Source organism: Pseudophryne corroboree, chromosome 1 (genome assembly GCF_028390025.1).
Source record: "Pseudophryne corroboree isolate aPseCor3 chromosome 1, aPseCor3.hap2, whole genome shotgun sequence".
NCBI lineage: Eukaryota > Metazoa > Chordata > Amphibia > Anura > Myobatrachidae > Pseudophryne > Pseudophryne corroboree.
The window spans coordinates 192,906,029-192,931,338 of record NC_086444.1 but is presented as its reverse complement, the minus strand read 5'-3'; the positions used below and the strand labels follow the sequence as shown (position 1 = coordinate 192,931,338).

Here is a 25,310-nt window from a genome sequence, read left to right as displayed (position 1 = left end):
GATAGTATACTCGTAACTAGTATGTATGTATAAAGAAAGAAAAAAAAACCACGGTTAGGTCACTGGTATATACAATTATGGACGGGCTGCCGAGTGCCGACACAGAGGTAGCCACAGCCGTGAACTACCGCACTGTACTGTGTCTGCTGCTAATATAGACTGGTTGGTAAAGAGATAGTATACTACTAATATTATATACTGGTGGTCAGGTCACTGGTCACTAGTCACACTGGCAGTGGCACTCCTGCAGCAAAAGTGTGCACTGTTTAATTTTAATATAATATTATGTACTCCTGCCTCCTGCTATAACCTATAACTGGCACTGCAGTAGTGCTCCCCAGTCTCCCCCACAATTATAAGCTGTGTGAGCTGAGCAGTCAGACAGATATATAATATATATAGATGATGCAGCACACTGGCCTGAGCCTGAGCAGTGCACACAGATATGGTATGTATGTGACTGAGTCACTGTGTGCTGTGTATCGCTTTTTTCAGGCAGAGAACGGATTATAAATAAAAGTGGTGGTCACTGGTCACTATCAGCAAAACTCTGCACTGTACACTACTGAGTACTCCTAATGCTCCCCAAAATTAGTAAATCAAGTGTCTAAACGGAGAGGACGCCAGCCACGTCCTCTCCCTATCAATCTCAATGCACGTGTGAAAATGGCGGCGACGCGCGGCTCCTTATATAGAATCCGAGTCTCGCGATAGAATCCGAGCCTCGCGAGAATCCGACAGCGTCATGATGACGTTCGGGCGCGCTCGGGTTAACCGAGCAAGGCGGGAAGATCCGAGTCGCTCGGACTCGTGAAAAAAAACATGAAGTTCTGGCGGGTTCGGATTCAGAGAAACCGAACCCGCTCATCTCTACAAAATTGTAGAGCTGCACAAGGCTGGGATGAGCTACTCGACAATAGGCAAGCAGCTTGGTGAGAAGAGATCAACTTTTGGTGCAATTATAAAAAAATGCAAGAAATACAAGATCACTGACAATCTCCCTCAATGCAAGAATTCACCTCGTGGGGTATCAATGATCTTGAGAACGGAATTAGCCCAGAACTACATGGGGGGACCTGGTCAATTACCTCAAGAGAGCTGGGACTACAGTCACAAAGGTTACCACTAGTAACACTAGAGATGAGCGGGTTCGGTTTCTCTGAATCCGAACCCGCCAGAACTTCATGTTTTTTTTCACGGGTCCGAGCGACTCGGATCTTGCCGCCTTGCTCGGTTAACCCGAGCGCGCCCGAACGTCATCATGACGCTGTCGGATTCTCGCGAGGCTCGGATTCTATCGCGAGACTCGGATTCTATATAAGGAGCCGCGCGTCGCCGCCATTTTCACACGTGCATTGAGATTGATAGGGAGAGGACGTGGCTGGCGTCCTCTCCATTTAGAATTAGAATAGATTAGAGAGACACTTGATTTACTAATTTTGGGGAGCATTAGGAGTACTCAGTAGTGTACAGTGCAGAGTTTTGCTGATAGTGACCAGTGACCACCACTTTTATTTATAATCCGTTCTCTGCCTGAAAAAAGCGATACACAGCACACAGTGACTCAGTCACATACCATATCTGTGTGCACTGCTCAGGCTCAGGCCAGTGTGCTGCATCATCTATTATCTATATATAATATTATATATATCTGTCTGACTGCTCAGCTCACACAGCTTATAATTGTGGGGGAGACTGGGGAGCACTACTGCAGTGCCAGTTATAGGTTATAGCAGGAGCCAGGAGTACATAATATAATCCGTTCTCTGCCTGAAAAAAGCGATACACAGCACACAGTGACTCAGTCACATACCATATCTGTGTGCACTGCTCAGGCTCAGGCCAGTGTGCTGCATCATCTATTATCTATATATAATATTATATATATCTGTCTGACTGCTCAGCTCACACAGCTTATAATTGTGGGGGAGACTGGGGAGCACTACTGCAGTGCCAGTTATAGGTTATAGCAGGAGCCAGGAGTACATAATATATTATATAGTGAGTGACCACCAGACACACAGTGCAGTTTATTTAATATATCCGTTCTCTGCCTGAAAAAAGCGATACACACAGTGACTCAGTCAGTCACATACCATATCTGTGTGCACTGCTCAGGCTCAGGCCAGTGTGCTGCATCATCTATATATATTATATATCTGTCTGACTGCTCAGCTCACACAGCTTATAATTGTGGGGGAGACTGGGGAGCACTACTGCAGTGCCAGTTATAGGTTATAGCAGGAGCCAGGAGTACATAATATTATATTAAAATTAAACAGTGCACACTTTTGCTGCAGGAGTGCCACTGCCAGTGTGACTAGTGACCAGTGACCTGACCACCAGTATATAATATTAGTAGTATACTATCTCTTTATCAACCAGTCTATATATTAGCAGCAGACACAGTACAGTGCGGTAGTTCACGGCTGTGGCTACCTCTGTGTCGGCACTCGGCAGCCCGTCCATAATTGTATATACCAGTGACCTAACCGTGGTTTTTTTTTCTTTCTTTATACATACATACTAGTTACGAGTATACTATCTCTTTATCAACCAGTCTATATATTAGCAGCAGACACAGTACAGTGCGGTAGTTCACGGCTGTGGCTACCTCTGTGTCGGCACTCGGCAGCCCGTCCATAATTGTATATACCAGTGACCTAACCGTGGTTTTTTTTTCTTTCTTTATACATACATACTAGTTACGAGTATACTATCTCTTTATCAACCAGTCTATATATTAGCAGCAGACACAGTACAGTGCGGTAGTTCACGGCTGTGGCTACCTCTGTGTCGGCACTCGGCAGCCCGTCCATAATTGTATATACCAGTGACCTAACCGTGGTTTTTTTTTCTTTCTTTATACATACATACTAGTTACGAGTATACTATCTCTTTATCAACCAGTCTATATATTAGCAGCAGACACAGTACAGTAGTTCACGGCTGTGGCTACCTCTGTGTCGGCACTCAGCAGCCCGTCCATAATTGTATATACCACCTAACCGTGGTTTTTTTTTCTTTCTTTATACATACATACTAGTTACGAGTATACTATCTCTTTATCAACCAGTCTATATATTAGCAGCAGACACAGTACAGTGCGGTAGTTCACGGCTGTGGCTACCTCTGTGTCGGCACTCGGCAGCCCGTCCATAATTGTATATACCACCTAACCGTGGTTTTTTTTTCTTTCTTTATACATACATACTAGTTACGAGTATACTATCTCTTTATCAACCAGTCTATATTAGCAGCAGACACAGTACAGTGCGGTAGTTCACGGCTGTGGCTACCTCTGTGTCGGCACTCGGCAGCCCGTCCATAATTGTATACTAGTATCCAATCCATCCATCTCCATTGTTTACCTGAGGTGCCTTTTAGTTGTGCCTATTAAAATATGGAGAACAAAAATGTTGAGGTTCCAAAATTAGGGAAAGATCAAGATCCACTTCCACCTCGTGCTGAAGCTGCTGCCACTAGTCATGGCCGAGACGATGAAATGCCAGCAACGTCGTCTGCCAAGGCCGATGCCCAATGGCATAGTACAGAGCATGTCAAAACCAAAACACCAAATATCAGTAAAAAAAGGACTCCAAAACCTAAAATAAAATTGTCGGAGGAGAAGCGTAAACTTGCCAATATGCCATTTACCACACGGAGTGGCAAGGAACGGCTGAGGCCCTGGCCTATGTTCATGGCTAGTGGTTCAGCTTCACATGAGGATGGAAGCACTCAGCCTCTCGCTAGAAAACTGAAAAGACTCAAGCTGGCAAAAGGCAAAGCACCGCAAAGAACTGTGCGTTCTTTGAAATCCCAAATCCACAAGGAGAGTCCAATTGTGTCGGTTGCGATGCCTGACCTTCCCAACACTGGACGTGAAGAGCATGCGCCTTCCACCATTTGCACGCCCCCTGCAAGTGCTGGAAGGAGCACCCGCAGTCCAGTTCCTGATAGTCAGATTGAAGATGTCAGTGTTGAAGTACACCAGGATGAGGAGGATATGGGTGTTGCTGGCGCTGGGGAGGAAATTGACCAGGAGGATTCTGATGGTGAGGTGGTTTGTTTAAGTCAGGCACCCGGGGAGACACCTGTTGTCCGTGGGAGGAATATGGCCGTTGACATGCCAGGTGAAAATACCAAAAAAATCAGCTCTTCGGTGTGGAGGTATTTCACCAGAAATGCGGACAACAGGTGTCAAGCCGTGTGTTCCCATTGTCAAGCTGTAATAAGTAGGGGTAAGGACGTTAACCACCTCGGAACATCCTCCCTTATACGTCACCTGCAGCGCATTCATAATAAGTCAGTGACAAGTTCAAAAACTTTGGGTGACAGCGGAAGCAGTCCACTGACCAGTAAATCCCTTCCTCTTGTAACCAAGCTCACGCAAACCACCCCACCAACTCCCTCAGTGTCAATTTCCTCCTTCCCCAGGAATGCCAATAGTCCTGCAGGCCATGTCACTGGCAATTCTGACGAGTCCTCTCCTGCCTGGGATTCCTCCGATGCATCCTTGCGTGTAACGCCTACTGCTGCTGGCGCTGCTGTTGTTGCCGCTGGGAGTCGATGGTCATCCCAGAGGGGAAGTCGTAAGCCCACTTGTACTACTTCCAGTAAGCAATTGACTGTTCAACAGTCCTTTGCGAGGAAGATGAAATATCACAGCAGTCATCCTACTGCAAAGCGGATAACTGAGGCCTTGGCATCCTGGGTGGTGAGAAACGTGGTTCCGGTATCCATCATTACTGCAGAGCCAACTAGAGACTTGTTGGAGGTACTGTGTCCCCGGTACCAAATACCATCTAGGTTCCATTTCTCTAGGCAGGCGATACCGAAAATGTACACAGACCTCAGAAAAAGAGTCACCAGTGTCCTAAAAAATGCAGCTGTACCCAATGTCCACTTAACCACGGACATGTGGACAAGTGGAGCAGGGCAGGGTCAGGACTATATGACTGTGACAGCCCACTGGGTAGATGTATGGACTCCCGCCGCAAGAACAGCAGCGGCGGCACCAGTAGCAGCATCTCGCAAACGCCAACTCTTTCCTAGGCAGGCTACGCTTTGTATCACCGCTTTCCAGAATACGCACACAGCTGAAAACCTCTTACGGCAACTGAGGAAGATCATCGCGGAATGGCTTACCCCAATTGGACTCTCCTGTGGATTTGTGGCATCGGACAACGCCAGCAATATTGTGTGTGCATTAAATCTGGGCCAATTCCAGCACGTCCCATGTTTTGCACATACCTTGAATTTGGTGGTGCAGAATTTTTTAAAAAACGACAGGGGCGTGCAAGAGATGCTGTCGGTGGCCAGAAGAATTGCGGGACACTTTCGGCGTACAGGCACCACGTACAGAAAACTGGAGCACCACCAAAAACTACTGAACCTGCCCTGCCATCATCTGAAGCAAGAAGTGGTAACGAGGTGGAATTCAACCCTCTATATACTTCAGAGGTTGGAGGAGCAGCAAAAGGCCATTCAAGCCTATACAATTGAGCACGATATAGTAGGTGGAATGCACCTGTCTCAAGTGCAGTGGAGAATGATTTCAACGTTGTGCAAGGTTCTGATGCCCTTTGAACTTGCCACACGTGAAGTCAGTTCAGACACTGCCAGCCTGAGTCAGGTCATTCCCCTCATCAGGCTTTTGCAGAAGAAGCTGGAGGCATTGAAGGAGGAGCTAACACGGAGCGATTCCGCTAGGCATGTGGGACTTGTGGATGCAGCCCTTAATTCGCTTAACAAGGATTCACGGGTGGTCAATCTGTTGAAATCAGAGCACTACATTTTGGCCACCGTGCTCGATCCTAGATTTAAAGCCTACCTTGGATCTCTCTTTCCGGCAGACACAGGTCTGCTGGGGTTGAAAGACCTGCTGGTGACAAAATTGTCAAGTCAAGCGGAACGCGACCTGTCAACATCTCCTCCTTCACATTCTCCCGCAACTGGGGGTGCGAGGAAAAGGCTCAGAATTCCGAGCCCACCCGCTGGCGGTGATGCAGGGCAGTCTGGAGCGACTGCTGATGCTGACATCTGGTCCGGACTGAAGGACCTGACAACGATTACGGACATGTCGTCTACTGTCACTGCATATGATTCTCTCAACATTGATAGAATGGTGGAGGATTATATGAGTGACCGCATCCAAGTAGGCACGTCACACAGTCCGTACTTATACTGGCAGGAAAAAGAGGCAATTTGGAGGCCCTTGCACAAACTGGCTTTATTCTACCTAAGTTGCCCTCCCACAAGTGTGTACTCCGAAAGAGTGTTTAGTGCCGCCGCTCACCTTGTCAGCAATCGGCGTACGAGGTTACATCCAGAAAATGTGGAGAAGATGATGTTCATTAAAATGAATTATAATCAATTCCTCCGCGGAGACATTGACCAGCAGCAATTGCCTCCACAAAGTACACAGGGAGCTGAGATGGTGGATTCCAGTGGGGACGAATTGATAATCTGTGAGGAGGGGGATGTACACGGTGATATATCGGAGGGTGAAGATGAGGTGGACATCTTGCCTCTGTAGAGCCAGTTTGTGCAAGGAGAGATTAATTGCTTCTTTTTTGGGGGGGGTCCAAACCAACCCGTCATATCAGTCACAGTCGTGTGGCATACCCTGTCACTGAAATGATGGGTTGGTTAAAGTGTGCATGTCCTGTTTTGTTTATACAACATAAGGGTGGGTGGGAGGGCCCAAGGACAATTCCATCTTGCACCTCTTTTTTCTTTTCTTTTTCTTTGCATCATGTGCTGATTGGGGAGGGTTTTTTGGAAGGGACATCCTGCGTGACACTGCAGTGCCACTCCTAGATGGGCCCGGTGTTTGTGTCGGAAACTAGGGTCGCTAATCTTACTCACACAGTCAGCTACCTCATTGCGCCTCTTTTTTTCTTTGCGTCATGTGCTGTTTGGGGAGGGTTTTTTGGAAGGGACATCCTGCGTGACACTGCAGTGCCACTCCTAGATGGGCCCGGTGTTTGTGTCGGCCACTAGGGTCGCTAATCTTACTCACACAGCTACCTCATTGCCTCTTTTTTTCTTTGCGTCATGTGCTGTTTGGGGAGGGTTTTTTGGAAGGGACATCCTGCGTGACACTGCAGTGCCACTCCTAGATGGGCCCGGTGTTTGTGTCGGCCACTAGGGTCGCTAATCTTACTCACACAGTCAGCTACCTCATTGCGCCTCTTTTTTTCTTTGCGTCATGTGCTGTTTGGGGAGGGTTTTTTGGAAGGGCCATCCTGCGTGACACTGCAGTGCCACTCCTAGATGGGCCCGGTGTTTGTGTCGGCCACTAGGGTCGCTAATCTTACTCACACAGCTACCTCATTGCGCCTCTTTTTTTCTTTGCGTCATGTGCTGTTTGGGGAGGGTTTTTTGGAAGGGCCATCCTGCGTGACACTGCAGTGCCACTCCTAGATGGGCCCGGTGTTTGTGTCGGCCACTAGGGTCGCTAATCTTACTCACACAGCTACCTCATTGCGCCTCTTTTTTTCTTTGCGTCATGTGCTGTTTGGGGAGGGTTTTTTGGAAGGGACATCCTGCGTGACACTGCAGTGCCACTCCTAGATGGGCCCGGTGTTTGTGTCGGCCACTAGGGTCGCTAATCTTACTCACACAGTCAGCTACCTCATTGCGCCTCTTTTTTTCTTTGCGTCATGTGCTGTTTGGGGAGGGTTTTTTGGAAGGGCCATCCTGCGTGACACTGCAGTGCCACTCCTAGATGGGCCCGGTGTTTGTGTCGGCCACTAGGGTCGCTAATCTTACTCACACAGCTACCTCATTGCGCCTCTTTTTTTCTTTGCGTCATGTGCTGTTTGGGGAGGGTTTTTTGGAAGGGCCATCCTGCGTGACACTGCAGTGCCACTCCTAGATGGGCCCGGTGTTTGTGTCGGCCACTAGGGTCGCTAATCTTACTCACACAGCTACCTCATTGCGCCTCTTTTTTTCTTTGCGTCATGTGCTGTTTGGGGAGGGTTTTTTGGAAGGGACATCCTGCGTGACACTGCAGTGCCACTCCTAGATGGGCCCGGTGTTTGTGTCGGCCACTAGGGTCGCTTATCTTACTCACACAGCGACCTCGGTGCAAATTTTAGGACTAAAAATAATATTGTGAGGTGTGAGGTATTCAGAATAGACTGAAAATGAGTGTAAATTATGGTTTTTGAGGTTAATAATACTTTGGGATCAAAATGACCCCCAAATTCTATGATTTAAGCTGTTTTTTAGTGTTTTTGGAAAAAAACACCCGAATCCAAAACACACCCGAATCCGACAAAAAAAATTCGGTGAGGTTTTGCCAAAACGCGTTCGAACCCAAAACACGGCCGCGGAACCGAACCCAAAACCAAAACACAAAACCCGAAAAATTTCAGGCGCTCATCTCTAGTAACACACTACGTCGTCATGGATTGAAATCCTGTAGTGCCCGAAAGGTCCCCCTGCTTAAGCCAGCACATGTCCAGGCCCGTCTAAAGTTTGCCAGTGACCATCTGGATGATCCAGAGGAGGATTGGGAGAATGTAATGTGGTCAGATGAGAGCAAAATCAAACTTTTTGGTATAAACTCCACTCGCCGTGTTTGGAGGCAGAAGAATGATGAATGGCATCCCAAGAACACCATACCCGCTGTGAAGCATGGGGGTGGAAACATCATGCTTTGGGGCTGCTTTTCTGTAAAGGGGACAGGACGACTGATCCGTATTAAGGAGAGGATGAATGGGGCCATGTATTGTGAGATTTTGGGCAAAAACCTCCTTCCCTCAGTAAGAGCATTGAAGATGGGACGTGGCTTGGTCTTCCAGCATGACAATGACCCCAAACACACCGCCCAGGCAACTAAGGAGTGGCTCTGTAAGAAGCATTTCAAGGTCCTGGCGTGGCCTAGCCAGTCTCCAGACCTCAACCCAATAGAAAATCTGTGGAGGGAGTTGAAAGTCTGTGTTGCCCGGTGACAGCCCCAAAACATGACAGATCTAGAGAAGATCTGCATGGAAGAGTGGGCCAAAATACCTGCTACAGTGTGTGCAAACCTGTCAAGAACTACAGGAAACGTTTGACCTCTGTAATTGCCAACCAAGGTTATATTGCAAAGTATTGAGTTAAACTTTTTAATTGTCCAAATATTTATTTTCCGCAAGAATATACAAATAAATTGTTTAAAAATTATACAATATGATTTAATGGGTTTTTTTTCAGATTCTGTCTCTCACAGTTGAAGTGTACCTATGATGGAATTTACAGACCTTTCTCATCTTTTTAAGTGGGTCAACTTGCACAATCGGTGGCTGTCTAAATACTTTTTTGCCCCACTGTATTTGCTGTGGAAGTGTGCGATCGCATGTGCAGCCAAGCACTACAAAAATAGTTTGTGCAGTTTCTGAGTAGCTCAGAACTTACTCAGCCCTTGCGATCACTTCAGCCTGTCCGGTCCCAGAATTGACATCAGACAAACGCCCTGCAAACGCTTGGACACTCCTGCATTTTTCCACACACTCCCAGAAAACGGTCAGTTGACACCTATAAACGCCTTCTTCCTGTCAATCTCCTTGCGATCGGCTGTGCAGATGTATTCTTCGTTAAATCCATCGCACACCAACGATCCGCTTTGTACCCGTACGACGCGCCTGCACATTGCGGTGCATGCGCAGTAGTGACCTGATCGCTGTGCTGCGAAAAACGGCAGTGTGCGATCAGGTCGGAATGACCCCCATAGGACGCTGCAGTAAAAGGATTTTTCCCCCCTATCTACAGCGCAGAGGCATACCCTCCAGCTAGACCGTTTTGGCAGGTACAGGACCTTTTTTTATGGTCTGTAGCAATTTTTGGCTCTCCAAACTTCCACTGGAAGTATAGGAAAAGGGGCGTGGCCACACCACTGTACCCGTGGCCATGCCCCCTTTTCGAATTTGTAGCGATTTTTATGTGTAAATCGTTGGAGGGTATGTTGCTGCAGATGCAGTGGGACTATTTTGGGGTGTGGACCTGGAGCTGCAGCTCCATCAGCCCCATTGTTAATCCTGCTCTGGGAACACACAGCAGCCAAAGGGCAGAGCCTCCCATTGGATGTAATCTGTGTGGGAGGGCGTTTCTCGCCCAATCAGCTGTGGACTGAGTGTGATAGACCTGCTGCTCAATGAGAGCTCCTAGCCAGGCCCAGCATTAGACACACAGGCACAGAGTCACAGATCTGGGCTATTATATAGCAGATTAACCCTCAGGATCTTCACAAAATTCACAAGTTCCATAGATCTGTTTTATTGGTACATCCAGAGGCGTTGGAACTGGGGGGGGGGGGGCAAGGGGGCAGCTCGTCCCCCCCAAACATAGAGAGGTGCCGATCAGGGTAGAGGAGGAGCGGAGGAGCGATGTGCGGTCAGGTGAAAGACCGCACATTACATCCTCCGCTCCGTGTAGTGAACGTCCAGCGCCAAGTGCGGACCTCACCCCCATCATTTTCAGGCATTTTTTTTTTGTTATTGCTGCCGCTGCGCTGCTAGTCAAACAGCAGCAGCAGCATCCCTGCGGCCAGAGGAGCTCCGCCTCCTTGAGCTCTGCTCTGCGAGGTGCGAGCATCCCGGCCTTCAGCTTGAGGGAGGAGGGGATCTCTCCGCGCGCGATGGATGCAGCCGACGGCGGACCTACTGAGCCTGGAGTCGGACAGGTGAGCGGGAACGGAGAGGGTGAGGAGGCTGGCTGTGGACTGTGCGGCAGTAGCATCCCCGGGGACAGCGTGGGGGAGAAAGGTAAGAGGTGGCTGGAGGCATCATCTCCTGTGACAGTGGGGGAGGGGGGGAAGCTGCCTTAGACGCCGCTGGAAGCATCCCCTGTGACTAGGGGTAGAGGAGGCTAGCTGTGCCACTGGAGGCATTCTCTGTGCTCTGTGAAAGGGGGGGGGGGGGTGGGAGGAGGCTGTCAGTGCTGCTGGGAGGCATCCCCTGCCCCTGTCACAGAGCAGTGGGGAGGAGGGTTAAAAGGCTGACTGTGCCCTATCATCCACTATCCCCCTGCCACCCTCACCATGTCATCCACTATCCACCTGTCACCTCACCATGTCACCCACTATCCACCTCTCACCCTCAGTATGTCACCCACTATCCCCCCGTCACCCTCACCATGTCACCCACTATCCCCCTGTCACCCTCATATCACCCACTATCCCCCCATCACGCTCACCATGTCACCCACTATCCCCCCGTCACCCTCATGTCACCCACTATCCCCCTGTCACCCTCACCATGTCACCCACTATCCCCCGTCACCCTCATGTCACCCACTATCCCCCCGTCACCCTCACCATGTCACCCACTATCCACCTCTCACCCTTACCATGTCACCCACTATCCCCTTATCACCCTCACCATGTCACCCAATATAGACCTGTCACCCTCACGGTCACCCACTATCCCCCCGTCACCCTCTCCATGTCACCCACTATCCCCCTGTCACCTCCATGTCACCCACTATCCCCCTGTCACAGTGCAGTGGGGGGGAGGGTTAAAAGGCTGACTGTGCCCTATCATCCACTATCCCCCTGCCACCCTCACCATGTCATCCACTATCCACCTGTCACCCTCACCATGTCACCCACTATCCTTCCGTCACCCTCATGTCACCCACTATCCCCCCGTCACCCTCACCATGTCACCCACTGGGTGTAGTATGGCTGACCGGCGGTCTCCTGACTGCCGGTCAGCTTACCGACGCCGGGATCCCGGCAGCATACCGACGCCGGGATCACGGTGGGGGGGTCGAGTGCAGCAAGCCCCTTGCGGGCTCGGTGACGACCTGCGGTCGCCACGGGTTCTATTCCCACTCTATGGGTGTCGTGGACACCCACGAGTGGAAATAGTCCCTGTTGGTCGGCATGCCGACCATCGGGATACTGAGCCGGCGGGATGGTGGAGGAGGTCATGTGACTGTCGGTCAGCAGACCGCTGGTCACATGAATACCACCCCACCCACTATCCACCTCTCACCCTCACCATGTCACCCACTATCTTCGTCACCCTCACCATGTCACCCACTATCCCCTTGTCACCCTCACCATGTCACCCACTATCCACCTGTCACCCTCACTGTCACCCACTATCCACCTGTCACCCTCACCATGTCACCCACTATCCCCCTATCACCCTCACCATGTCACCCACTATCCCCCTGTCACCCACTATCCACCTGTCACCCTCACCATGTCACCCACTATCCACCTCTCACCCTCAGCATGTCACCCACTATCCCCCTATCACCCTCACCATGTCACCCACTATCCCCCTGTCACCCACTATCCACCTGTCACCCTCACCATGTCACCCACTATCCCCCCGTCACCCTCACCATGTCACCCACTATCCCCCCGTCACCCTCACCATGTCACCCACTATCCACCTCTCACCCTCACCATGTCACCCACTATCCCCGTCACCCTCACCATGTCACCCACTATCCCCTTGTCACCCTCACCATGTCACCAACTATCCACCTGTCACCCTCACTGTCACCCACTATCCCCCCGTCACCCTCACCATGTCACCCACTATCCCCCTGTCATCCTCATGGCACCCACTATCCCCCCGTCACCCTCACCATGTCACCCACTATCCCCCCGTCACCCTCATGTCACCCACTATCCCCCGTCACCCTCACCATGTCAACCACTATCCACATCTCACCCTCACCATGTCACCCACTATCCCCGTCACCCTCACCATGTCACCCACTATCCCCTTGTCACCCTCACCATGTCACCCACTATCCACCTGTCACCCTCACTGTCACCCACTATCCACCTGTCACCCTCACCATGTCACCCACTATCACCCTGTCACCCTCACCATGTCACCCACTATCCCCCTGTCACCCACTATCCACCTGTCACCCTCCCTATGTCATCCACTATCCACCTGTCACCCTCACCATGTCACCCTCACCATGTCACCCACTATCCCCATGTCACCCTCACCATGTCACCCACTATCCCCCTGTCACCCTCACCATGTCACCCACTATCCCCCTGTCATCCTCACCATGTCACCCACTATCGCCCTGTCACCCTCACCATGTCACCCATTATCTCCCTGTAACTCTTTCTCCCTGTCACCCTCTCTACCTGTCACCCACTGTCTCCATCACCTAGTATCTCCCTGTCTCCCTCACCATGTCACCCACTATTTTTCTGTCACCCACTATTTCCCTGACACTTTCTATCTCCCTGTCACACCTCCGTGCTGAGAAGTGCTGCTATTGCTGCCGGCTGCCAGTGCTTGTCACTCTGACAGGCAGCAGCTGCGCCGGCAGCATGAAAAGCAGCTCCCCCCTCTCTGCCTCCTTACTGAGGGAGCCGTACTGTCCTGCCTGTTGCTGCCGCTGCTGCCAGAGCCTGTCTCACTTACCACAGGCAGCGCAGCAGTGGCGATGGCGGCATGAAGAGATGTGCCGCTCACCCGCCCAGGAAGACCACACTATCTCAGGCAGCTCTAGGTACTCTCCGAGTCCCGAGCTCCGCCTCCCCAGTGGGCTGCTCTAAATCAAAGGGATTGCCGCAGCACACAGACAGAATCCCACGTGTGACAGGCTGGTGCTTTTTCCTAAAGAAGAGAGGAGGCGCTACTTACACTCCAAATATATGGTAATCGACAGTCGGGGGGGGGGGAGGGGGGATGGCTCTCCGTATGTTATAATCTGTATATGAATGTTTAATCCACACTTGGATTTAGAGTATTTTATTTATTCTAATAAAGCTGTTTTTATATGCCCCTTCCCTCACTCTCCCTGTAAGTACACCCTCGGTGCCCCTGCCTTCACCCTCCCTTTAACACCCTATCAGCACCCATGCCCTCTCCCTCCCTGTAACTCCCCCTCAGCATCCCTGCCCTCTCCCTCCCTGTAACTCCCCCTCAGCATACCTGCCCTCACCCTCCCTGTAACTCCCCCTCAGCATCCCTGCCCTCACCCTCCCTGTAACTCCACCTCAGCATCCCTGCCCCCTCCCTCCCTGTAACTCCCCCTGGGCATCCCTGCCCTCTCCCTCCCTGTAACTCCCCCTCAGCATCTCTGCTCTCTCCCTCCCTGTAACTCCCCCTCAGCATCCCTGCCCTCACCCTCCCTGTAACTCCCCCTCAGTGCCCCTGCCCTCACCCTCCCTGTAACTCCCCCTCAGTGCCCCTGCCCTCACCCTCCCTGTAACTCCCCCTCAGTGCCCCTGCCCTCACCCTCCCTGTAACTCCCCCTCAGTGCCCCTGCCCTCACCCTCCCTGTAACTCCCCCTCAGTGCCCCTGCCCTCACCCTCCCTGTAACTCCACCTCAGTGTCCCTGCCCTCACCATCCCTGTAACTCCCACTCAGTGTCCCTGCGCTGTCTGCTGATGTGATACGTACAGTATTAGCTTCTGAAATCCTGCTGGTAACCTGAGAAAGGACATGCACCTCTTCCAGTGCGTCAAAGAAAAAATAAGGGAAGTGCTGTTGTAGCAGTTATAGTAAATCCTTTTTTTTTTCAACATTTAACAATTGAATAGAGCATGAAACAAAAGTGACTGTAAGTCACTGTTTCATTTGTCAAAAGACAGTTAATCCATATAATGAAATGAATTAACTTTATTCATAAAGAAATGACTAACAAATGTTAAAGGTTCATAAAACGTTCAATAGTCTCATATTATTGTGAACCACATTTTTGAGGGATACTGAATCTTAATCAGATCTCACAGTTACTAATCAAGGAGCAGCTATCGCGGTTACAAGTTTGCAGGGTAAAGATCTCATATGGATTTAGAATAGATGGGTAATGATGATGATCTTACATATATGAATCTGTCATCTATGGAGTTTCCTGTGATGTCAAAGGCACGAAGATGTCCCTCTGACAATTAGCTCTATCTATGATCAATGATACATTTCTCTGTGTAGTAACACTATTATCCTAGAAGTGATTTTGTCCTTCTGAGGAAACAGATGGAGAAATGCATTAATTGTTACTGATCAATAATTCTCTACTACACTGTCTTCCATAGTATCAGCCACAACAGATTTTGTCATGGAGATGAGGAGTTTCACTCTCATTGTAAGGGTGTGGATCCCTATGGCCAGTACCTGAACAGTTCTGGTAAGCACAATCTGTAGCTAACAGAGGGGGTCATTCCGACCTGATCGCACTCTGCCATTTTTCGCAGCGCAGCGATCAGGTCACTACTGCGCATGCATATGCACCGCAATGCGCAGGCGCGTCGTATGGTTACAAAGCAGATCGTTGCTGAGCAATGGATTTAACGAAGAATCCATTCGCACAGCCGATCGCAAGAAGATTGACAGGAAGAAGGCATTTATGGGTGTCTACTGACCGTTATCTGGGAGTGTTTGGGAAAACGCAGGCGTGTCCAAGCGTTTGCAGGGTGGCTGTCTGACGTCAATTCCGGGACCAGACAGGCTGAAGTGATCGCAAGGGCTGAGTAAGTTCAGACCTACTCAGAAACTGCACAAAATTTTTTTGCAGAGCTCGGCTGTACAGGCGTTCGCACACTTGCAAAGTGAAAATACACTCCCCTATAGGCGGCGACTATGTGATCGCAGGGCTGCAAAAAGTAGTTAGCGAGCGATCAACTCGGAATGACCCCAGAATCCACAGTGTCACTGATCGGTAGCAGTAAAAGAACACATCAGACATATCTCCCTGTGTAGCGTGTTGGCAGGGATAGCAAGGAGTTTGTAGTCTGCAGCTTATTTGGTATTGGTTAATTACAAGCGAGGTACAGATAAGGACTGTGACAAATTCATCCATCAGCTAGATTTTGTATACAGAAATCAAATATCTCCAGATTAAGTACTGACAAGGAGAGGACTGAGACGTGGTCAGGATCAGGCAGAAATTCAGGATTCACTGGAGCACTTCAGACACAGACATCGAGGCAAAAGAGACTTGCAACAATGTAGCCCAGATTGCTGGGTGTTTCTCCAAAAGAGGAGATACAGGAAAGTGGAGATCACACTTTAACACAAGATTATGACAACAGAGGACTGCTAGAAACTCTCCCTGTGCCCAGGACTTTCTGCAATCGCTATCCCATGGTGGTGAAAACTGATAAATTTGCTTGTGACAACATGTCCCACCTTCGAGGTTGACCTCGAGGTACATCAGTTTTGTCTGATTAATCTCAGAGCATGAATATTTTTAACAGGTTAAGTCTGAAATCCCAACTTGTCTAAAAACATCTAATTTCCCCGGAACTTCATGAAAATTTAGGATCTTCTCCAAATGTATGCTTCTTGATCATCAATCACCAATGGTGGAGAGACAATGTGATGTCTTGTGGCTGATGAAACTGGTTTTACTTGCAATACAAAGAAAACAGAATACTGTAAATACTTAGCATTTATGGAGGTAACAGTAAATTAACAGTAAAATAAGTTAGATTGGCTGAGACTAGGAAAGTTTGAGTAGCTCTGCAGATACTATTCCAAGGTTTGATTCACTTGTTACGATTGGCTGTTGGGTAGAGAATGGAACCAGATGAAAGATAGAATTTAATTTTGAGTAAGTTGCAGAAAATACTCAGAATTATAAGGTAAATTCAGGACCTCTATCTTAAACAATGGATTGGTGGGCAGCCATACAACTTGTAGATAAGTTGGAGGAAATTTTGAAATTTTGGAAGTGCTGGGAACTTTTCTGATCGCAATCAGATAAGCCATTTTGGTAAACTTGTCTACTGTAACAAAGATGTTTATGAAACTGAAGGAGGAAGCTCTGAGATAACATCCATGTAAATATCTTGGTACCAGAAGGAGGAGTATGTGAGGATTTGTCTATCAGAGGTGCTGCTGTCATGTGTCTGGCCTGCAGTACCTCTGTACTGCCACAGACGCTGCTATCAGAGAGCAGTAATTGTTCTGTTTGCATCCCAGCTGGTGCTAATTAGCTGGAACACTCTATACTGCTCTTCTATGCTCAGCATGCCAGCTGTAATGTATTCTTTTTTGCTGAGTTAGCCAATGGTCTGTCCGCGAAGGGGAGGATGTTGCCCTGTCTGATGGTCTGTCCCCAGGACGGGAAGTTGATGTCTTGATCCCAGGAAGGATGTCTGTTGCCTTAGCGCATGGTCTTTCCCCAGGAGAGTAGGCCAATGTCTTGATCCCAGGAGGGATATCCGATGCTCAGACTCTGGAGGGGGTATGCGAAGGTAGGATCTCAGGAGGGAAATCTAATGTCCTGATCCCAGGAGGGGAGTCTCACATACCGACCCCAGGAGGGGAGTCTCAGGTACCGACCCCACAGCGGAGTCTCAGGTTGCCAACCCCAGGAGGGGTATCTCTGGTACCGACCCCAGGAGGGGAGTCTCAGGTGCTGATCCAAGGAGGAGAGTCTCAGGTTGCCAAAACCAGGAAAGGGGGGTCTCAGGTGCTGACTCCAGGAGGGGAGTCTCAGGTGCTGACCCCAGAAGAAGAGTCTTAGGTACCAAACCCAGGAGCAGAGTCTGATGTCCTGGCTTCAGTAGGGGAGACCAATGCCCTGGCCTCTGGTAAGGGATTCAGGTATACTGATTGCACAGGGGGACTTTGTGTCTTGACAGTCCCACAAGGGGGATTCCAAGTCTCGTTTGCCATCCCACAGAAGGATTGTTTGGTAGTTTAAACAGTGCTGCCCAGCTAGAGTCTCCTCACAGTGCTGCCCAACCAGAAATGTCCCATAGTGCTGCTCAGCCAGAGATGCTCCATAGCTGCTTAGCCAGAGGCTCCTTATAGAGTTGCCATTGACCCAGGAGGGTTGTCATAGCCACAGACCCAGGAGGGGTCATGATTGCTGCAGTCCTAGGACAGGTGTTCTTCAGCTCAGGAAGGGTCTCCAAACATCCTGCCCCAGGAGAAAGCTTCAAGTACTGTGCAGTATTTCCTTCCCCAGGAAAGGGTCCTGAGGACCTTGCCAGCTCCTGTTAAGGCATTTTTCTTTCTGCTTATTGCCCTTTGCTTCTGGGCATGGGGTCACCACTGCCCTTGCCTCATGGTATTAGGACATTTTTGCCCTTGTCTCTCGGCATGAGGACATTATTACCCTTGTCTCATGGTCTGAGGATGTTACTGCCCTGGCCTCTTGAAATGAGGAGGTTGCCACCATGCCAGCCACCATTTAGAGTGGTTTTTCTTTCAGAGTTACCCAGCCACCCAAGGCTTCCAGTATATCAGAGGTTCGAAAGGGTCCATCAATGCACGAGGTGGAGTCGATGCCTGTCTTGCCTGATATCCAGCCGGTGCCTGCCTTTCCCAAGGTCTAGCCAGTGCCTGCCTTGCCCGAGGTCCAGCCAGTGCCTGCCTTGCTGAGGTCCTGCTGATGCCTGCCTTGCTTGATGTAACACAGATTCCCAGTCTGCCTGTGGTGCCCACCTTATCAGGAGTTCATGGGATGTCTGCTGCAAGCCCAGTGCTTTATGTGTCTGCCCAGTCTTATACAGTATCTCAGAGGTGATTGTTGTCCCACCTGAAGAGGAGAGCCTGAACTTATGTCTTGTGGAGCATCTGGAATCCATTTCTTAAAGGAGGGCTATGTTACATCTCTGCCATTTATAGTGTCTGGCCTGCAGTACCTCTGTGCTACCAGACGAGTTGCTTTCAGGTGTCTGCCCTGCAGTACCTCTGTGCTACCATAGGTGCTGCTTTCATGTGTATGGCCTGCAGTACCTCTGTGCTGCCAGATATGCTGTTATCAGAGAGCAGTAATTGTTCTGTTTGCATCCCAGCTGGTGCTAATTAGCTGGAACACTCTCTACTGCTTTCCTATGTGCAGCATGCCAGCTGCAATGTATTCTGTTATAAAGGGGGCTGGGCTGCCTGGCTCATTACCATTGGTCCCTACTCCTGATAAAAGGCGACCAGCCCTGCACTGACCTGCCAGTTATATTACTTGTGTTAACTTGTTCTGTAAACTCTGTCCTGCCAGAATCCTGAGAACCCTGTCCTGTCTGAATCTTGAGAGCCCTGTCCTGCCTGAATCCTGAGAACCCTGCCGGAATCCTGAATACATTACCAGTGTTACCAGAGCTCCTGACTGTATCTGAGACCTAGGCCGGGATGTAATGAAGTCTGAGTTCAGTGGTCATGCAGGATGCTGGCTGAACTCTGTCTTTTTTTTAAAGGAGCAATCATTTATAAGGCATGGTTTAGCCTTGTACATGGTTGCCCCTTTAAAAAAAAAACATCCGGCATCCCGCTCGGCCGCTGAACTCGGACTTCAATACATCCCGCCTCTAGTCTGAAAGTTCATTAAGCTGACTCCAGTTCAATCCTTACCTTGCCTTGCCTGGAGTCAAGGGGACGCCTTCAGCTAAGTTATCTTGCTACAGTATATGTGCCTTGTTTTGCTCTACCGAGTTCGTTAAAAGACTCACAGCTAAATTATTCATTGGTTTTGCTTATACATGTACATTACTGTGGACTTTATCTGTGCTTGCATGCATTCCTGATTATTTATTGGATAGCTGTGCAAAGCCTACAATCCTTGTACTGTTGATTATAAATATGAATTATTATTATTATTCAACTAATGTATTACTCTGCTGCGAAATCTCATATTGGACTACCATTTATACTATGTTTATGTTGTACCTTGGATTATTACTATGATTTCTCTGCAATACATTATCACTCTACTGCTTAGTAAACCTTAATTTCTGTGGACATTCCACACCTGCAACCAGCGGCGTCACAAGGCGGGTGCGGGGGGTGCGGCCCGCACCCGGGTGTGACACCTGGAGTGGGGGTGACACCAAAAGTCAGCTCCTTTCATTTAAATAGCACCGCAACAGCTGCAGAACTTGAGGCATCAACTTCACGAAAAAAAGGGTAGAGTTGGAACTGGATGAATCAAAATAGGAGCAGTTTGAAAGGTTTTCTCAGACTTCAGAAGGCTGAATCAGATGGAACACACTTGTGAGATAATTCAGTCAAAAGCCGGACAATTCTTGAATTTTTTTTAGGAAATGTCTGTAGTAGTTTGTAAAGCCCAAATATCTCTGCACAGTATTTACACTTTGCAGCACAGACCAGTCTTGGAGGGCTTGGGTTTTAGAAAAGTCCATATTCAGGCCTCCTGAAGAGACAGTGGCCGGGATGTAATGGGAGCCGATAATGCCACCCAAGTAATTATAGCACCACATCTGACATTACAAATGTGTGTCTATTTCCCGGAACTCGGGCAATGTAATGGCGTGAATCTATTTTTCAGCTTCTGCATATCGGATCCAAGGCTCTGTTCTTGGTCCTCTCCTTTTCTCTCTCTATAAGTCCTCTTTAAGTGAACTCATGAGTTCTTTTAACTTCCAATATCATCTCTATGCTGATGACTCTCAAATTTACCTTTCCTTCCCTGATCTCTCCATGGCTCTCCTCACTCGTACCTCCAACTGTCTTTCTGCTATCTCTTCCTGGATGTCCCAGAGCTTTCTTAAACTCAACATGTCTAAGACTGAGCTGATCATCTTCCCACCCTCCCGCACAACCTCACCTCCCACAATCTCATTATCCATTGATAGCACGACTCTCTCCTCTAGCCTCCAAGTACGCTGTTTTGGCGTAATCCTTGACTCCTCCCTCTCCTTCATACCACACATTCAGCACCTCTCACAAACCTGTCATTTTCATCTGAAAGACATTTCCAGGATCAGGCCTTTTCTCACCCAGGATGTCACCAAGACCATTATTCACTCACTGATTATTTCCAGACTGGATTACTGTAATCTCCTCCTAACTGGCCTCCCTGACAAGTACCTCTCTCCACTCCAGTCTATCCTCAATGCTGCAGCCCGGCTCATCTTCCTCACCAAACACACTACATCCACCCCCCCACTCCTACAAGCCCTTCATTGGCATCCCTTCCCTTTCAGAATCCAATTCAAACTTCTCACACTCACTTACAAACACTCACCCACTCCTCTCCCATTTACATCTCTGACCTTATCTCCCTTTACTCTCCTACCCGTCCTCTTCGCTCTGCTAATGCACGCTGACTCTCCTGTCTTCTGATTACTTCCTCCCACTCCTATCTCCAATATTTTTCATGTGCTGCTCCCTTTCTCTGGAATTCTTTACCTCTCCCCTCAGACTCTCCACCTCTCTACAGAACTTCAAACGGGCTCTTAAGACCCACTTCTTTACCAAACCCAGGCAAATCTCATCCTAACCCTCTGTCCAATGCTCGGTCTGCCCCATCTTTGTCACCCCTGTCTGTCTGCCCCTCCCATTTAGAATGTAAGCTCTCACGAGTAGGGCCCTGTTCCCTCATGTGCTTATCATTTTCTTATGTTAATAATCCTCAACTGCCCAAATCCTGCAGTTTTTTGACCACCTGTAAACTTATTTCTATGTCGTTTACTGGTGTAGTTATGCTTAGTTACCCTGTACTTGTCCTTTATTGTCTTCAACTGTAAGTCACCATTTTCTTGTTTTGATTATGTGCATATGTACTCTGTAATTGGGTGCTGCAGAACCCTGTATAAAGGATAATAATAATAATAATAATAATAATTTTTGGACCTATCGGAATGCATTTTGTAGTTTAGGAGGTCCACAGTGTGGGAGAAAGTCACCCATTGGCCCCCAAAAGGCACATGATTGAAGTATCACACACCCTATATAAACCCCACACCTTCCATTTTGTCCTTTGAAAGGTTGAAGGCAATTTGGAGAGGAGCAGGTGGAGGTGAGGCGGTAGCAGCAGTTGGTGTTTTCTGAGTAGGCATGGCATCCAGTCAAGTGGGTAGGGAGAGGAGGAGGAGGCTGGTAGAGGAGGAGGCCATGTCCCAGCAGCAGCTTGTGTCTGACACAGAGGCAGGAGAGGAGAAGGAGGTGCAGGTGACTGCTGTGGAGGACACTGAGGAGGATGAGGAGGCTGGAACATCAGCACATGGCAGGACCAGGGCCATGCGGAAAGTGCAAGGTATTAATTTGAGGAGACCTGCACTCTGGCCCATGCCAGGGTGCATGTGTACCCTTGCCTGCTGGGTGCCCAGGCGTACACGACTCCTGTATTTCAGAAGAAAGCCATGTGGAGGTTGATCCAGGATGTAGTCAATGTGAAGAAGAGATATGGAGACATTAAGAAAGTTTTGAAGGGCAAGATGGCTGAAGTGTGCCACCAGACTCTCGGGACAGGAGGAGGACAAGCTCCACTGGGTTTACTACATGGCCTTCAAGGAGGAGTTCAAATGGATCATACCTCTGGAGGTCCTCCCAGGAGTGCACAGTGGCGTCGAGAGGGGGGGGGTACAAATTACCTGGGCCCAGGTTTGATAGAGGGGCCCAGTGGGGGCCCAGGTCCACTCCTCCTTTGATTAGGCCATGCCCCATGAAAAGTACCTGGGCCCAGCCAGTCTCTCTACTACCCTGGCTGGGAGGCATGCCATGCTTCAGTGAGTGGGTTCTTCTGATGTGCTAGACACGCCCCCGAAGAGGAGTTGCCATGCCCTCAGCATGCTGTGGTCACGCCTCCTCTATTGGGGGCAGGGGGGCCCAGGAAGTTGTTGTATCAGGGGCCCTGAATTTCTCTTGGCTGCCCTGGGAGTGCATATAGTAGACACGGACCGCCCAGCTTCCCTACCTCATCCTGTAAGCAAATGGAAAAATGTTCCTTTTAAGTGTAACAACCTACAAACAGTGTCAAGTGTGTTTTTTTGGGGGCCTCAATACAGATAAATGTATATATTTTATATAATTTTTGCGGGGGGGGGGGGGGAAGGTGTTTTTTTTTCTTTAACAATTAACTTGAAAACACACACGCACACACACATTACACTCATTACATGGTTCTGCGGCCATACTGTATAGAAGGAAAGTGGATACTCACATACACTTCTTTAAAATACAATTGTGGCATATCTAGGCCTGCAACCACAAAATTAATCAAGGAGAACACAACCACATTGGAGTTTAAGAGACTGCATCCATTTATTTATTAATTTTTTTAAAGGGCTCCTGAAAAGGTATTTCACAATCCATGCTTACATTGTAAAGATAATGTAATTCAGTTAGCTAGCATGGTTTTTTTTAAGCACGTGCATTGGTAGGTTTTCAGATTAGTATAGGTTGTTTTTAGTCCCCATTACAAATGGTTTTATTTCACCTTTTTTATTCCTTTGCAGGACCTTCCCATGTGACCCCAGCACCGCCACTCACCCTGTCACCAGCTCCTCTGGGCCTCCCACTTCCAGGGCTGGTGGCCTATTTAATGGGGAAAGATGAGGAGGAAGACGACAACACCACCATCATCCTCACTCGCGTGGAGCCTATGCCCCATGTGCCACAGCAGCCGCAACCATCACCACCCAGGCCACAAATCAACATTTCCAATGCAGAGTAGATCTCCATCTTCCTCCATCAATTGCGGGAAAACACCTGGCATTTATGGAGAACCAGACCAGCCAGCTGGACTACATCAGCAAATGAAGCAGATGAATCGAACTGTGGCGGTGGTTCAGGGCATCCACACTCTAATGGCCTTGCAGATCAATAATCACCTGCAGAAATTGACCCAGGCCACACAGGAGTGGATGGGGGTAGCCCGGGATCAACTGCAGGTGACCCGGGAGTACACGCAGGCCATTCGGGAGCAAACCCAGATGTTTGTGTCCCTGCAGTGGGAACTGGTGGCGCAATGATTGGGCTGTGAAGGGCCAAATACAACAAGGGCCAGCTCCCTCCACTCCTGCACACAGAGTGGCTCACCAGTCGCCCCTCAAGGTGTAGTGCCCGCGGGGGAGGGGAGGGGGATCAAGGGGTCAATGGACTTTCTCCTCCCAATGATTTTTGTTTTTCCCTCTTCATTATTTTCTTTCTAACAACAATATTCTGTTGACATTTGTGTCCATTTTTTTCATATTAAGTAAAGTGTCCTTTCAAAAAATGTGTGTGTGCTTTTTCAAATCGAAAGTATATTTGAAGTTAAATTTTTATTTGCCCGTAATGTGTCATTGTATGTTTAGGCAGATACACTATTTAGGGGGTACATTGAGGCAAGTAAGTTTTTTAGCACATGTAAAAACATGATTTAGTGAGTACATTTCACCTAATGGCTTAATATTAGAGATGTGCACCGGAAATTTTTCGGGTTTTGTGTTTTGGTTTTGGATTCGGTTCCACGGCCGTGTTTTGGATTCGGACGCGTTTTGGCAAAACCTCTCTGAAAATGTTTTGTCGGATTCCGGTGTGTTTTGGATTCGGGTGTTTTTTTTACAAAAAACCCTCAAAAACAGCTTAAATCATAGAATGTGGGGGTAATTTTGATCCCATAGTATTATTAACCTCAATAACCACAATTTCCACTCATTTCCAGTCTATTCTGAACACCTCACACCTCACAATATTATTTTTAGTCCTAAAATTTGCACCAAGGTCGCTGGATGACTAAGCTAAGTGACCCAAGTGGCCGGCACAAACACCTGGCCCATCTAGGAGTGGCACTGCAGTGTCAGACAGGATGGCACTTTAAAAAATTAGCCCCAAACATCACATGATGCAAAGATAAATTAAAAAAAAGAGGTGCAAGATGGAATTGTCCTTGGGCCCTCCCACCCACCCTTATGTTGTATAAACAGGACATGCACACTTTAACAAACCCATCATTTCAGCGACAGGGTCTGCCACACTGTGGCTGAAATCACTGGTTGGTTTGGGCGCCCACCAAAAAAGAAGCAATCAATCTCTCCTTGCACAAACTGGCTCTACAGAGGCAAGATGTCCACCTCCGCCTCATCCTCCGTTTCATCACCCTTTTCACTGTGTACATCCTTTTTCCTGCCAGTATACGTACGGACTGTGACGTGCCTACTTGGATGCTGTCACTCATATAATCCTCCACCATTCTTTTAATGGTGACAGAATCATATGCAGTGACAGTAGACAACATGTCAGTAATCGTTGGCAGGTCCTTCAGTCCGGACCAGATGTCAGCACTCGCTCCAGACTGCCCTGCATCACCGCCAGCGGGTGGGCTCGGAATTCTTAGCCTTTTCCTCGCAGCCCCAGTTACGGGAGAATGTGAAGGAGGAGCTGTTGGCGGGTCACATTCCGCTTGACCATCAGGTATTTGAACATGTGCAGACTTGTGTCTGCCAGAAAGAGAGATACAACGTAGGCTTTAAACCTAGGATTGAGCACGGTGGCCAAAATGTAGTGCTCTGATTTCAACAGATTGCCCACCCGTGAATCCTGGTTAAGCGAATTAAGGGCTCCATCCACAAGTCCCACATGCCTAGCAGAATCCCTCCATTTTAGCTCCTCCTTCAATCTCTCTAGCTTCTTCTGCAAAAGCCTGATGAGGGGAA

At 48.9% G+C, this 25,310-nt stretch overlaps 1 long non-coding RNA gene across 1 annotated transcript in view; it reads left to right on the top strand.

Annotated features, from left to right (window-relative positions):
- The window catches only part of LOC135050038 (uncharacterized), a 48,883-nt gene extending 25,008 nt beyond the window's left edge, over positions 1-23,875 (top strand). The window contains exons 2-3 of the long non-coding RNA XR_010241537.1: positions 15,021-15,112; positions 23,130-23,875. This is a non-coding gene — a long non-coding RNA (uncharacterized LOC135050038). The remainder of the gene's footprint in view (positions 1-15,020; positions 15,113-23,129) is intronic.
- Positions 23,876-25,310: the final 1,435 nt, after the last annotated feature.